The 16,733-nt window shown below is 45.9% G+C and overlaps 1 long non-coding RNA gene and 1 pseudogene across 1 annotated transcript; one reads left to right on the top strand and one right to left on the bottom strand.

The window, feature by feature from the left end:
• Positions 1-3: 3 nt before the first annotated feature.
• Positions 4-8,150, top strand: LOC119898359 (annotated as a pseudogene).
• Positions 8,151-12,173: 4,023 nt separating this feature from the next.
• Positions 12,174-16,730, bottom strand: LOC119898223. Its single transcript, XR_005443516.1, has 3 exons — positions 16,052-16,730; positions 13,302-13,473; positions 12,174-12,934 (listed from the first exon to the last, which is right to left on the bottom strand). It is a non-coding gene; the product is annotated as an uncharacterized LOC119898223 (long non-coding RNA).
• Between the last annotated feature and the right edge of the window lie 3 nt (positions 16,731-16,733).

Here is a 16,733-nt window from a genome sequence, read left to right on the forward strand (position 1 = left end):
CCCCCCTACAAGTTCATCCACATGTTGAGGGCATCAGCATTACCCAGAATCCCTCAGCAGCAGCAAGAGGATCGTACGCAGCATGCGCCGCGTGGAGCGCTCCGACGCGAGGAGAGCGAGGCTGCCCCGCCGCCACGGGGAGGGCATGTGCTGGTGGACGCTGAGAACAACATCCTGGACGTCCCGGGCAGCTGCAGATGGTCACCTGGTCCCCCCCGCCGGGGCGGGCCCCGCCCTCAACCAGGCCCGGCTGGAGCGGGCTCTGCCGGTCCGCGCCGACTACTGCTGCCTGGACAGCTCAGCCAGCAGCAGCCAGACCAGCAGCAAGACCGCGTCCCCCTTCACCCCTGCGTCCTCGGAGCCCGAACCGGAGCCCAGCCTGGGGGCCATCAGCCTCACCGTCGACTACAACTTCCCCAAGAAGGCCCTGGTGGTGACCATCGTCGGGGCCCGGGCCTCCCGCCATAGACGAGCAGGCGGGCAGCTCGACCCGTACGTGAAGATGACCATCCTGCCGGAGAAGAAGCCCGTGTCAAGACCCGCGTGCTGAGGAAGACCCTGGACCCGCTGTTCGACGAGACCTTCACCTTCTACGGCGTGGCCTACAGCTCGCTGCCCGAGCTCACCCTGCACTTCCTGGTCCTCAGCTTCGACCGCTTCGCCCGCGACGACGTCATCGGCGAGGCCGTGGTGCCGCTGAAGGGCGTGGACCCGAGCACGGGCCGAGTCCACCTGAGCCAGCAGATCACCAAGAGGAACATGCAGGTGAGTGACAGCTGCGGCGAGACGTGGTCGCAGACTATTAATGAATCATTTGCTCGTTTGTACGTTGAACATGAAAACAGAGAGGAGGAAGCGGTCGGAGGTCGCTACCTCACCGCTGCGTCTTTATCGGGTAGAGCTGGACGTTGGTGAATAAGCTGTTGTCCTGCTGAGCTGTCACTCTAAACGGCGTCGACGTCATCTGTGTGACGTCAGGCGCTTTAACATGTTGTCTTTAACCTTTATTTATCCAGGGGAGAAAATCAAGACACTCAGACTCCGTCGTGCAGATAAAATACACTGATGGAATATCTGCTCATTTAAACATTTCCATCCGTCTTTAAAATCAAGATTTAAACTTTAAAAAGGAGCCAGCACCTCCAACCGATCAGGTCTTTAGCAAGGAGGTCCAGGTAGATGTTGCACAGCATGAGAGGTCCGCCTGCTGGACCCATGACTACTGACTGCAGAGCTAAGGACAGGTGCACCTGGACTGTCCAACGCCTGTTCTTTATTCCTGAGCTCAGAGGATCACAGAGGATCAGTAAATGAAATGAGTCACGTTATTCTACACAAAAACTACAGTGTCACAAATAAACTAAAGAAAATACAAAGACTCTCAGAGGAACCTGAGAAAGGGCCCACTGATGTTACGATACATCTTATCTTATAGACCATGATGCATGCTGCAGATTAATTAATGGATATTAATCCACAAACATCAGATCTAAGAGAGAAGTTTCCTGCAGTACTGTAAGTACACGCTGCTCATAATACTTAGATAATCTTACTGAAGGACGTTTTAGATGCAGTGGAGTATTTGCACAGTGTGGTATTAGTACTTCTACCGCAGTAAAATGATCTGAGTGCTGTTTAGTGTCTGTTCAGAGACGTCATCGCAGCATCTGATTGTCTCTGTGTCTTTTCAGTGTGAGAGTCGTGGCGAGCTGCTGGCGTCTTTGTCCTACCAGCCGGTGTCTCACCGCCTCAGCGTGGTCGTCCTGAAAGCTCGACACCTCCCCAAGATGGACATCACCGGCCTGTCAGCCAGTGAGTGTTTGTGTGCTGTGTGTTCTCCACCTTTAACATTTCATCTCACGGCCGACTTAAACATCTCAAACGTTTCTGTCCAAACGGGAATTTCCAAAATGTGTTTGAAGTACCGCAGAGAGACTATTCTCTGAGCCTCGCTGTGTTCATGTGTGATGTTCAGCTACAGAACAAACTTCTCACCTGTAGTTTGTCCTGAGGGGGGCGCTAGAGGAGAGCTCTAGAGCAGGACGGGAACTGAACGTCACATGGTCATTAAATGAAGAACAACAGTAAAAAGCAGCAACAACTTACTTCACAATGACTGACAGCTACAATTACAATAAGTAGAATCAGCCTCAAGTCCTGTGTGAGTGATTAACCCCCCCCCCCCCCCCATGTTTAATTATGAAACAGCACAAGTAAACCAGTGACTGAGTCTGCCAGTGATAATTGACTTAACTGTTCTTCTTTTCAGACATTTTAACCCGGTGTTCGCTGCTCAGTTATGAGGATTTGATGCTTTTCTTAGTCAGACACGACAGTAAACTGAATATTTGATCGGACAAAACAATAAACTGAGAAAAGGTTTGCTGCAGTTTATTCAGTGTTTTTCAGATGCACGCATATTTCTATTTAACCAGGAAGTCCCTCGTGATTAAAATCTGTTGACCGACAGAGACCAGGTCGAGAGGTCCCACCAGTTCCAACTTACAGAGAAATAAAAACCAACATCACAAACAAAGAAGGGGGCTGGATCCAGCTCACATGAGGCCAGTTAGAGTTTTAACATGACTTCAGATTCATTTAATGGGCCTAGGTCATTTAATAAATGTGGGTTGAAATGAATAAAACGTGTTTTCTAATAAACTATAAAAAATTGTAATCAAAAAACATTACTCTAAAGTTCTTAATTCTTAGGACGTTCTGTAAATAGTTTTCTAGTAAATATAGCAACTTCTGATCAACTTGTAACGACGTTCAGGCTTAAAGAATAACTTTTATCTTTATAAAGGATTTTCTTTCTGCAGGTCTGACGGCTCTGAGGGGGATTGGCTTAGTTTAGAGAATTATAAATGTCTGCTGGGCGGACAACAGTTTACTGGGTCGTCCTGTTTAATACTTCACTGGTGTTGAAAGGGGAGGCGTCTCCAACCTCTCAGGGTTCTTTATAGAGGTCGGAGCGTCGGTGCTTTGCACAGTTGGTTTTGTTAATTCTGCAGAAAATGAGTATTTAAAACCGTTTAAAGTATTCAGGATCTATATGAATTGAAAAGTTTATATTTTTGACTACACTGTGGCCTTGGACACTAAAATATACAAATGAAACGGTCTGCGTAGACTTAGTGACGGCCGGTCGGGAACCAGAGTTAGTTATAAAATGTAGTTTTCTACACAGAATCTAAAAGGTGGAGAATACGAAGGGCAGAATGCATGTACACCACATCACCATAGTCCAAAAGACTTAGATCTGAAGCCTGACCAAGTTTCTTTCCTGCCAACATGTTAAAACAAGCTTTATTTCCAAAAGGAAGAACCCAGCGGTACCTTAAAGGGTTTGCGATTCTTATCCAAGACACTTTTTGTTAAATTAAGCGAATATTTCCTCGTGGGTCGCCAGCTCTGGGTCTGTACATTGAGCACCAACCAGCTGCTGGAGCGAGCGGCAGGTGGAATCGCTGTGATTTGTTGATAAACAAACTCATGAACGCACATTGCCATGGTAACCAGTCCTACTCTGCTTCAACAGTTACAATTAGTGAACAAACATCATCAAACGAACGACATGTGTAAGGTCACAAACGCAGCGTCCAAAACACAACAGAGTAAAACTAGAGAGTTATTATTAGTTTGTACAAAAATACTTTGGCTGAAAAGAGCCGGGAAGCACAGGAGCGACTGTTTATCTCCAGGGCCGAAGTCAGCGCTGACTTTGGGTCAACCTCCTTCACTTTATTCAACAGTTGGCAGCAGCACACAGGAGCTCCTCTTCATCCTGAGAAGCTGCCTCTGTAACTTCTACTGTACATTTACTGCTGAACGAGGAGCCGACCCGCTTCTCTCTGTTCACCCGTTCACCCTGTCCGGCAGAAACAGAGCGCCCTCAGCATCGGTTTTCATTCCTCTCTAATCTCCTAGATTTATCCAGCACTGAAGCCGCTCACAGATGTTCACACAGGTCTTCCCCTCACCTGCTCTTAGAACGTCTTTCCCTCTGTGGCTGGAGTCCAGCGTGTTCGAACGTACCGCTGTTTGGAGCGCGCCCCAGCCACCTGCCGCTCACTCCCAGCAGCTTCGTTTGTGCTCAATGTACAGACCCAGAGCTGTGGAGGAAGCGCACCAAAACCACAGAGCTGGCGACCCACGAGGAAATATTTGCTTAATTTAACAAAAAGTGTCTTGGATAAGAATCGCAAAGTACCCCTTTAACTTGTTTCCAGCTCTACATTGTGGTTTTTCTTGTTTGCTCCTCAGACCCCTACGTGAAGGTGAACGTCTTCTACGGCCGGAAGCGCATCGCCAAGAAGAAGACCCACGTGAAGAAGTGCACGCTGAACCCGGTCTTCAACGAGTCCTTCATCTACGACATCCCGCCCGAGCTGCTGCCCGAGATCTCCGTGGAGTTCCTGGTGGTCGACTTCGACCGGACCACCAAGAACGAGGTTCTGGGCCGCCTGTTGCTCGGGCTCCACAGCCCCGCCCCCTCCGGAGCCTCCCACTGGAGGGAGGTCTGCGAAAACCCCCGCCGGCAGATCTCCAAATGGCACAACCTGAGCGAGTACTGAGGCTGGGGGGGGGGGACCAGCAGAAACCAGCCCACACCACCTTCCTGGCTGGGACTCCACCAGTGAAACCACTGGGAAATACAGACTCAGTGTACAGCACACACACACACACACACACACACACACACACACACACACAGTTGTGATCATAGTGAAACTCTCTCTCTCTCTCTTCTATCTCTCTCTTCCACCACTACATTCGTCCTGTTCATGACAGCGAAGAAGCAAAAAGAAAACGAGCTGTTTCTAAAAGAGAACCCATGAAACCATCCTCGGCCCGTTCATGTCTCCTCTGGCTGTGTGTGTCCGCGGGGAAGGAATGCTCCGATTTAAAAAAGATTACTAAAGATTCCCCTTCTTGCTGTTGTCGTCACGCAGCTCATCGCATGTCTGTCCCAAGAGAAAAGAAAAACAAGCCCTCCAGATGAGGAGCTGAGAGCTGAGCGGCGGCAGGAGGACGCTTCAGCTCCGGTAGAAGAAATACTCACTAACACTGCGTAGGACTAATCGCTGCATATATCCAAGTATAATTACTCCTCAGTAGGACCCGGTAAGAGCGCCACAGAGCTCCCATGTCTCGCAGCGGCCATGTTTTTAGGGGGTGGGGTTGTTGTAGTCCACAGCATGCTCCCTGCCTCCTCCTGAAGAAGATCAAACATCGTGTTCACTCGTGGCTCCTGGAGGAGGTGCCCTCCCATCTGACTGTGAACTGTTTCAATGTGGATTTACAAACTGTGGCTGAAGACGAGTGGAGACGCTAACCAATCAGCTTTCTGCTCAGCAACACTAGAGCAGACTGAGAGACCGTGTAAAATACTTGTTTGTGACATGAATGGTATTTAATAGACTCTCTGAAGGAAGCAGGAAGCAGCTGGTGGACTGATTCATCCCGACGCCGTTGTCTCATTACCAGGAGTCACGGAAAGACCTGCCGAGACCAGGATTCACTCAATCAGGTCGCACCGTTAAAGCTTGAGAAACGAGTACAGGCAGCAGAACGGGCGTGTTATTAACGTGGTTTAGCGTCTTCTGACTGACGTAAAATTAAATTAAAATTAAAATTACAATCTCTCAGGTGTGAAATGTTTCAGGTTGGTCTCTGGCTGTACTGGCTGTGGTTTGAGATTTCTCTGTTGGAAAACTCGAGGCTTTGACACAGAGCTGTCAAAATGAAAACAGACAGATGCTAAATATTAAACTAACATCTTCCACGTGTCGGATCTCCGGTCCTGCAGAAAACGAGTACTGTGGTGTTTCCAGAATTTTGGCACCGAAGTACCAGTTCTCGTGACATCCCCACACTGAAGTCACTGTTAAACAGCATTCATCATTTAGCCGACGCTTTTATCCAAAGCCACTAATAGTTGGTGTATCGGTCCGAGGTCGCACGCCACTGGAGCAACAAGGGGTTAAGTGTCTTGCTCAGGGACACGTTGGTGTCTCACAGTGGATTCAAACCCAGGTCTCTTACACCAAAGGCATGTGTCTAATCCACTGCTCCATCTCCACCCCAAAATATTTCTTCAGTTCAGTAGTGGTATGCTGAGACCGGGATTCGAACCATTAGTCTTTGGATCTGCAGGACAAGGCCGTAACCTCTGGACTATTAAGGCCTAAAGTTTCAGGTCAGGTCGCCCGCGCTCCATGTGACCTCCGTGACTCTTCAGATATTAGCATGCTAACGTTAGCTTTGTCAGGTAGTGGCCGTAAATATTTAAAACGAGTCTGTGAGCTGCAGCCTGTTTCACTGTAGTGATGGTGAAACTGCACAGCGTCACGCCAGAGACGTTTTAAGAGGAGACCCGTACAATCCTCAGTACAACTCTAGGCAAACCCCGTAACGCCAAAGAGGGCGGCTGTCCCGCCCCTCCTACTAGAAAGCCAATCAAGCCAATCGTGTGGTTCCACTGCTGCTGACGGCGTCATGAAGGAAACGTCCTCTGCATTTCTGTAAAGGTTCAGTGTGAAGTTTTAGTGGCATCTAGTGGTGAGAGTGGGAACTGCAACCAACCACCTCCTCCCTTGCAAGTGCGCAGGAGAAGCTACGGTGGCTCATCCTAAGGTAATAAAAACATAACGGTTCATTATGTAAAGTCTTTACACACCACTGAAAAGAGAGTTATGGATATTATCAGCCAGTAGGTCCTCCTGAATGTCACACACTGGACCTTTAACCTGAAACAGCGTCCACATTTACAGACGTTTTAAACTGACTGCAGCTCAGCCGTCACAGAGGCGTTACTGCAGAGTCTCAGTTCGTACCTGTATTAGGGCTGCAGCTAATGATCATTTTCACCATTAATGTTTTAGCCTAAAAAAAGTGGTAAAAAATGTTTATCTAAGTTTCCCAAAGTTCGACATGACGTCCACAACCCAAAGACATTCAGTTTACTGTCACAGAGGAGCAAAGAAACTAGGAAATATTCACACATGAGAAGCTGCAATCAGAGAATTTGAACATTTTGTTTATTCATACAGTTTAAAGTTAGAGGCATAGTGCGCATTAACAAACATTTCTGTAACTGTGCCAGTTTAGCTATCGTCCCCGGGCAGGTGTAATCATAGCTGCGTTAAATACGGATTTTAATCAACTAAATGAAACTACCATAAAACCTGGTTGCCTGTGCTTTTATTTGTTAAAATCACCAAGCCTGTATCTGCGACCTTGTTCCTTTACCGTGTAAGTAAATGTGAAGGAAAACCACTTTAGTGCTCATTGTTTACATTATAAATACTTTAAAGATTTACCTTGGTGTGCACTAAGCAGCTTGAAGAGGTTTCATACATCCAAACAGCTTCTAACTGAGACCAGAACATGCAGCCACACCAGGCCAGTAAATGGGAGCGGCGTCTAACTAGGACGCTTTAACTGAAGTTTTACGGTAATCTGCGAACGCCTCGAGCATCTTTAGACCGCCGACCAACAAAGCAGCCGGCGCGAGCTCCCTGCAGGCGGCTTAACAAGAGAAACTAAAAGCCGATCAACGCGTCCTGATCCCAGGCTTCAGGGAGACGAGACGACCGTTTGTCGAGGTCAGATGCGTCCTGATGAACCCGGAGGTAATGAGACGACGGCGCCGGGCGGAGACCATCAGCAACCGCAGCTTCTCTTCGCTTCCTGTGCCCCTGTGTCACGTTCCTTCTCTTCCTCCGACCTGCACTGGCGTGTGAAGCGTTTCCCTGCAGGAGTGCCTGAAGCCGTTTGTTTTCTGAAGCCCAGTGGATGTTTGAATATTTCCTTTGAGTGGTGTAGTCTAACGAGCACACGTTAGTCCCAGTTTAGAGTTAACCCACGTTAACCCCGCTCGCCGCCGAGCCCGCAGCTCGCCGACGTGGCGAAGAAGAATAACCTGTGTGAAACTAACTTTGAGTCAGAGACGTGCCGAGGACGCCGCGGACGGCTCGGACTGTAGATTTGTACAGATGTGAACATGTTTGCCGGTTTCCTTCCTGTCTGATGTCCTCGGAGCTTCAGTGTGTTTGAGCGCCCCCTGCTGTAGACCTGGACGCTAACCTCGTGTTAGCTCTGTCACACTAATCAGACGTGCAAATAAAAAACAAGTTAGCCATGGACGCCGCGTGTCACGCCTCCTTTCTTATTCATCATGACGTCTGGTGTGTCTCTCCTCCTCTGTCTCCTTCTCCTCTGTCCCCTCCTCTGCCTCCTCCTCCTCTGTCCCCTCCTCTGTTCCCTCCTCTGTCCCCTCCTCTGTCCCCTCCTCTGCCTCCTCCTCCTCTGTCCCCTCCTCTGTTCCCTCCTCTGTCCCCTCCTCTGTCCCCTCCTGTGTCTCCTTCTCCTCTGTCTCCTCCTCTGTCTCCTCCTCTGCCTCCTCCTCCTCTGTCCCCTCCTGTGTCTCCTTCTCCTCTGTCTCCTCCTCTGTCCCCTCCTCATCTGTTCCCTCCTCTGTTCCCTCCTCTGTCCCCTCCTCTGTTCCCTCCTCTGTCCCCTCCTCATCTGTTCCCTCCTCTGTTCCCTCCTCTGTCTCCTCCTCATCTGTCCCCTCCTCTGTCTCCTCCTCTGTCCCCTCCTCATCTGTTCCCTCCTCTGTCTCCTCCTCTGTCCCCTCCTCTGTCCCCTCCTGTGTCTCCTTCTCCTCTGTCTCCTCCTCATCTGTCCCCTCCTCTGTCTCCTCCTCTGTCCCCTCCTCATCTGTTCCCTCCTCTGTCTCCTCCTCTGTCCCCTCCTCTGTCCCCTCCTGTGTCTCCTTCTCCTCTGTCTCCTCCTCATCTGTTCCCTCCTCTGTCTCCTCCTCTGTCCCCTCCTCTGTCTCCTCCTCTGTCACATTTGTTAGGTTGCACTCTGGAGCTCTGTGGCGATGCTACAGAGACACCTCGACCTACAGAGCAGACGTGAGGGAACAAATACATCAGAACGGTTTATCTTACTTATAATAGAGTTCTACTTTCACATACTTGCTTCTATTTTAGTGCTGTAATCTGTTGTAAGCGTTTCGATGTGTGTTTATTATGTGTGTCTGCGGAGTTTCCTGTGTTCTATAATGTGTTAAGTTCAACTAGAGAGCAGTTGCAGAAAAGCGACATATAACTGAGGTGAAGCTGACAGAAAACACAGTATCAACAACTGAGCGTAGTCCATAAACCCAAACATTAAGTCCAGCGACCAGAAACACGAGACGTGAAACACAGGTAGGTAACCGCCCACCAAGTAGGACAACGAGCAAGCACCGAACAACAGGAAGACAACCGCTGTATCTGCACAGGAGGGGCGAGGACACAAGACACAGGTGAGGACAATCAGGGTAATGAGACAGGGACACAGGAAGTAAAACACTTGAGGCAGAGTACTACAAAATAAAACCGGATGTACAGCTTACATGAACACACAAGGATTAATATCACAGAATAAAACAACACATGGCAGGAGTGTCCAACTGACACACAGACAGTAAGTCAGGTGTACCTGAATAACCCCGAGGTCTGCTGTCATGGTGATTTACGCCACATCTCTAAACTGCTCCGAGCAGGTGATCTTCTTGATTAACTTGAATCCATATGGAATTCTGAATCTGTATAACTGAATGATCCTAAATGTTTTCACATATTTATCTTGACTGTTTTACGCAGTAAAAACACAGAGCCGAAATGAATTTACAGGAACAAAACTTCCCTGAAATTAAAGTCACAAAAAATCCTATTTCTTCTGAATACGCCCAGTTCAAGGATGCATTTGATAATACGGTGATGTGGGCTGAAATCACGAGTGTTTCCTCACTGCTAAATCTGTTTGAGAAGTATAATATAATTTTCCACTGCATGCATAATGAATGGATGTTGCAGCAAAGGGTAGTGATGTGGTTCGTTGTTTCTCTCATAAATGTCTGACTATATGTGTCGGAGAATATTCAAATTTTTTAATTGTAGATTTGTGATTACTTTTTCCTGTTATTTACAACTTTAATCTTTTTCCCCAAACTCTAACCCTGACATTATCATCGGGCATTCATCTGGGGAAAAAACTCACCAACTTCAGTTCAGTGAACACACTGACCAACATCTTATTCAGCGTCGGGTCGTAGTGCAGACCTCAGAACACTTTGCAGACCAATAAATAAATATTTATAATGACGGTAAAGCTGAACCTTGAAAGACTGAATCATGTTTATACTCCAACGGTTGCTTTCATCATCGAATAATCTGCCTATTATTTTATCAGTTAATCTTTTGATCATTTTATCTATAAGTGAATTTGAGGCGATGCCTTCAAATTTCATGTTCAGTTACATCATGTTCAACAATTTCCTCTCGTGGGATCAATAAAGTATTTCTGAAAGTTTCCCTGAAGTATGACTTAGAAAAACATCAAACTGTCACATTTAAGAAGCCAGAAACCGGCGGGTGTTTGGCTTTGTTGCTTAAAAATGACTAAAACCATTATTCAGTTATCAAAATAGTTCAATGAATTGACCAATCGTTACAGGTCTAGCATTGATCAATCTACGGATCATGTTTTGATTGTTTGCTCTTTAAGTATCAGCAAAGTGTGACGTCTTTAAACATGTCTGGACAAATCACAAACAATGTGTTGATTATCAATAATGGCTTCATTTCCCGCCTAATCAATCGGTCTCAGTGACTCGAGCTGAGTCTGAACGCTGATTTATCTGTAGATGATCTCGCTCCAGTATCGTTCCAATCAGAAATCCATGACTGGATTAAAAGAAGAGCATCACATGAGAGCTGACTGTGGGAAGGACTGTTCCTCCTCAGACACTAGAGGGGTTTGTGTTAAATCGTAAATGGATTTACACGAAGAAGCAGTTCACTTTTAATCTACAGGAAAGTCATCAACATCAGATGTCAACTGAGAAACACCAGACAGTCATCCAGAGAGCAGCATAGTTCACTAAAATAACTAAACTAATAAAAAGGAAATAAAAACTGATTCTTAGAAAGACTTTAGAGAAAACGTAAATATAAACGTCCTGAGTCTGAAGGTGAAGGCAGATGGCGGCTGATGTGAGTCGCCACCGGAGACGTTAACTGGTGAAAGGTTTTGGAAAGATCATGGTCTTGGTTTGGTTTAGGTAAGATCATGGTCTTGGTTTGGTTTAGGAAAGATCATGGTCTTGGTTTGGTTTAGGTAAGATCATGGTCTTGGTTTGGTTTAGGAAAGATCATGGTCTTGGTTTGGTTTAGGTAAGATCGTGGTCTTGGTTTGGTTTAGGAAAGATCGGGGTCTTGGTTTGGTTTAGGTAAGATCGTGGTCTTGGTTTGGTTTAGGAAAGATCGTGGTCTTGGTTTGGTTTAGGAAAGATCGGGGTCTTGGTTTGGTTTAGGAAAGATCGTGGTCTTGGTTTGGTTTAGGTAAGATCGTGGTCTTGGTTTGGTTTAGGTAAGATCATGGTCTTGGTTTGGTTTAGGAAAGATCATGGTCTTGGTTTGGTTTAGGAAAGATCGGGGTCTTGGTTTGGTTTAGGTAAGATCGTGGTCTTGGTTTGGTTTAGGAAACATCGGGGTCTTTGTTTGTTTAGGTAAGATCGTGTACTTGGTTTGGTTTAGGAAAGATCGTGGTCTTGGTTTGGTTTAGGTAAGATCGTGGTCTTGGTTTGGTTTAGGTAAGATCGTGGTCTTGGTTTGGTTTAGGAAAGATCGTGGTCTTGGTTTGGTTTAGGAAAGATCGTGGTCTTGGTTTGGTTTAGGAAAGATCGTGGTCTTGGTTTGGTTTAGGTAAGATCGTGGTCTTGGTTTGGTTTAGGAAAGATCGTGGTCTTGGTTTGGTTTAGGAAAGATCGTGGTCTTGGTTTGGTTTAGGTAAGATCGTGGTCTTGGTTTGGTTTAGGAAAGATCATGGTCTTGGTTTGGTTTAGGAAAGATCATGGTCTGGGTTTGGTTTAGGAAAGATCATGGTCTTGGTTTGGTTTAGGTAAGATCGGGGTCTTGGTTTGGTTTAGGAAACATCGGGGTCTTTGTTTGTTTAGGAAAGATCGTGGTCTTGGTTTGTTTTAGGAAAGATCGTGGTCTTGGTTTGGTTTAGGTAAGATCGTGGTCTTGGTTTGTTTTAGGAAAGATCGTGGTCTTGGTTTGGTTTAGGAAAGATCGTGGTCTTGGTTTGGTTTAGGAAAGATCGTGGTCTTGGTTTGGTTTAGGAAAGATCATGGTCTTGGTTGAAATATAAAATAACTTTAGCTTTTGGTTTCAGATAGTTGATGATACAGGGGAGTTAGCTTTAAGTCCAGGGTGTCTCGTATGGACCCTGAAGGTACCTGGTCGTTCAGCTGAGAACATGTTGACTTAACATCAAACCTCATGGTGGCGCTCTGGTGAGTATTTTGGGCAGCAGGACGGGGTCTGTGGGACTGAGCCAGAATAAACTACAGAGTGTTCTTGGTGATGAAGGATCATGTGACCCAGTGCAGCAGTGAGGCTCACTGGTTTAATGGTGTCTCTGCTTCAGAGGAAGAGGAGACATCAGGACTCGTTAGGCGATTCTTTCACTGCTGGTTTGAGTCTAAACATGAGATCTGAGGACAATAAGTAAAATACAGAGAGTAAAATCCCCAGAGTTATACTTTCATTATAATGATTTTATACGTCAGAGGCTGAACTTCTTCTGTACTTTCCATCACCTCTGCTTAGAAACACCAAATCCAGCATGAAGAAGTGGTTAAACCAGAATCTGTCATCCTCTCAGTCACATGAAGGTTTCCCAGAAAGACTCTGAACCCTTCATGTGGACTTCCCCTCAGCTCTTTACAGGCAAAAACTCCACGCCGTCACATGTCGTCCCCTCAGGAAACACCGCCTGGAGTTCGTAGACCGGGCCTCGTCCAATCAAGAATCCACCTTCAGCACCTCGACGTGTTGAGTCTTCAAACAAAATGTCCCCAAACGTTGACCTGTTGTTTTAAATATCACAGTGGGTCAGCAGCTGCATCCTGGTCTGGAGTCAGTTTGTAACAAGGTCATATCAGATTGAAGAAATATTCAGATGCTGCAGGAAAAGTACTAATACCACACTGTAAATTTACTTCAGTAAAGGTAGTAATACCACACTGTAAATTTACTTCAGTAAAGGTAGTAATACCACACTGTACAGATAAATTTTACTACTGTAAAACTACTAATACCAGAGTGTAAAATACTCTGTTACAATGTAAATTTACTTCAGTAAAAGTACTAATATCACACATTAAAGCGTCTCTGCCATCCAGGCAAAAGTTCCCCATCAAAGGTTTAAATCAAGGGCAGCCTGGCTGAAGATACCTGAAGACACGTCGTCTCTCATCCAGGAGGCTTCAGGGAGTCCCAGCTGTTTAACCTCTGTGGGCTCGTCAACAAGGTGGTGATGGATGCCTCCTGGGTCGATAGTGCTCCTGGCTGATGGAACAACAGTCGTGGTCGTCCGTCGCCTGAGTCCGAACGTTTGTTCAGTTTGCTGGGAAGAGACGAATTATTACTGATGTTGACCTGCTTTTGTTCTTTATTTCATTATTTCGAACAAAAAGAAAAAGAAAATATGAAAATTACAGTAAGTTTGTTGCGGCATGCAAAAAGAAAAAGAATATCTTTGAAGTGTTATGAACAATATGTGCAAGATGTCTGAATAGGAGCGAAGGAGAAGCTTGTTATATTTCCCAGCCCTTATCCAACTCTAAATACTTCCTGTATATACTGGATATATATCATTATTTAATATGTATTCATAGCAAGAGAACCAACATACAGTCATTCTAAACACCAGACAAACCATCAGCCCAGTCAGTCCAGGAACCCACACTCAGCCACCTCTCCTCATCCTCATTTCTTTTTAAAAAGTGTTTTTCTAACTCTTTAACCTTTTTAACGTGTGCGCTCTTGTTTTAGCAACTGCTTCCATCCCTTCCACAAACTCAGAACACAGACTGTGATGCACACACTGTTTAGAGTTGTCCCTATTGAAAGTTCAGTTCCTCTCAGGACTTCTGTGTTTGGTGGAATAATAAATTACGCCTGAATAATCAAAGAGTCCTGCTGTCTGCTGATCGATTGGTCTCCCCGAGGAACCCTCAGCTGGTGGCCTGTGTTCTGTGTTCTGTCTGCAGATCTATTGATAGATTCATCTCCTCGGTCGCTGCAACACGTCCACACTTATTCAGAATTATACAAGCAAAGAGCATCAGCAGTGACATCACACCGCCATCATCCAATCGGGTCGCTGATTTCCACCACAAAAACTGTCCGGACTCTTCAGCAGCAGATCAGAAAGTTAGAGAAGCTTCGTCGTCTTCATCACCACCTTCATTCAGCTGCTACACGTCAGACTCCGTGATGGGGTAAGACCTGAAACACTCGGGATCATTAGGTTGATCTGAGAGGATCAGTTCCTCATTTTCTTCTTTTTCAAATGTTTCGGTCCTGAATGTAAAAACTAGACGATTCATTCAGACTTTATTGAACTTCACTGAGACTCCGAATCTGTCTCACTGTGTTTTAACGTGTAACCTGTCTCTCCTAAAACGTGACTCATTGATGCTGATGTTCAGCTGTCAGTTGTTTTGTCTGCAGCAGTGAGACTGGGAGGAGATTTCCCATCAGCCCTCTGGGCGTGCAGTTTATCATTGTGTAAATAAACAAAATCTAATTTAGTATTTATACATTTTGATTTTGGAGGTTGGTAACGTGCCCCGAGCTTCGTCAGACGCTCCTTAAAAACGACCCTGAGTTATTGATGGTTTTTGATCACAGAGAACACTGGAGCCCAACATGTGGTTGGGACCCCCACGGGGTTCTCTGATCTGCTTTTTTCTGGTTAACGGCTGCGTGATGTGTGTCAAACTTCCTGCTAGACTTCATAATAATGTCTAAACACATGACTTGTTAGCAGTTCCATCAGTAGGCAGCACTTAGTTTCAGTGATCAGAGGCGAAAGTTTATATCTTCATTGATTGAACATTTTCAGCCGCTATTAAAACCTGATCTGTATCCAGGTAATAAACGATCGACTTTGTCGTATTTATCAAGCTTCTCAAAGTGCCATCTTAGTCTTTTGTGCTGAGAATTCATGAAATTTACTCCAACTTTTAACCTTAAGAATAAAAGCAAGTTATAAAATTTCTTAAAGCTAAGAAACACTCTGTTACGCCCCACCCTTTGGTGGCAACACGGGGCGAAGAACACCCCAACACTGACCCAAACTTAACACAAACACCTTCAAAACAACCAAATCAGGGGAATTTATTAACATAACAAGACAATAAATTAAGAACACCAAAAGGCACCTTTCTTCGCATAAAAAATGATTGTGTCAGCTGCTCTGTGTTGACATACGCTAAAGTGTTAAAGAGCACCCCCATGTTTGTAGTTTACATTGAAATAATACATTCAGTACTTCCTTTCCTTCCACTGCTGCAGAAGAATTTGAAGTTGTTAACTCTGCTGACCTGAACTTTGTCTTCTTTGGTTATTCTGCAGCAGCGGAAGGAAATTAATCACATTTCTATAGTAAACACCTTGTAAACAGCCTGTTAATCCATCTCAGGAGCTTTATGTGTACTATATTATATATTATATATAAAATCTTAATGAAGGCAGGCAGAGCAGCTGGTCATCAGTTGATCCTACAGTGAAATAATGAACAAAACTTTTTAATTTATTTGTGTCTGTTTTGGTGACATTTTCACTTGACTTGAACTACTTAGATTTACAGAAGAACTACAAACATGGGGGTGTTCTCTGGACAGGTGGTGTATAGGAACAGCTGCTCACAGTCATTTCTTACTGTTTATCGTTCATTTCACAGCCGTATCGCTTTCATTTTTCACACAGTTCTGTTGAATCCTGCTTCTTTTGGTGCTTTCATGGCCCAGAACAGACCTGTAATCAGACATGAGAGGCGCGTCTCTTCAGGTTTCTCTCTGGCTTTGAGTTATGTTGTGTGTGGATGCAGCTTACTGTAGGCTGCTACCTCAGATCCAGACTCCAGGTGTGCTCAGAACCCAAACATGCATTAAAGTGTGTTTCTCCTGATAACTTACCCAGGATCCAGATCATATCTTAACAGCGGGTGTGAACGCTTTCTCAGGGCCGAACACACACTGAAGTTTTAAAGTGGAGTGAGCGGAATATATTTTCCTTTAGGACGTTCTTACGTTCGGTCCAAACCCTCAGACACTCATTCAGACTTACAAATCAGCTCAGGTCTTCACAGTTTGTTCTGAATCAGACTGAATGAGTGTTTTGTGTCGGCGGTCGGAGCCGCTCTGTATTCCACGGCTGGGTTAGAAAATGGCGGCGCCGCCCCTCCACGCAGGCAGAAGCTGATTTCCACGCTGGTCGGAGCTCAACAGTGGTCATCTTTGTGGAGGCTGAGCAGCTGACTGCCTCATGTGGAGAGAGTCTCTGACCTCGTCTCTGTTCCTCGTCCTCAGATTCGCAGAAGGAGAAACGTCTGAGCGGCAAAGTCATGAGGTGAGTTTCACAACGGCCGCCTCTCTCTCTTCCTGCATCATCCTCTCAGGTTCGTTCTTACACTATGTGGCCAAAAGTATGTGGACAGCCCAGCTCCAAATGAAACCACATACCTGTGAGGTGATTTTAAAGGCTGACGTGGAGCTGAGAGCCACAGACAGGAAGTCAGACAGTGTTGAGAGACGGGTTGCTGGTTTGAGTCTGAACACGAGATTTGTTGACATGTAGAAGAACATCTGAAACCTGAGA

The sequence above is a fragment of the Micropterus salmoides genome, unplaced genomic scaffold, assembly GCF_014851395.1.
Source record: "Micropterus salmoides isolate LMB-PRFRI ecotype aquatic unplaced genomic scaffold, ASM1485139v1 Ms_hic_scaffold_11, whole genome shotgun sequence".
NCBI lineage: Eukaryota > Metazoa > Chordata > Actinopteri > Centrarchiformes > Centrarchidae > Micropterus > Micropterus salmoides.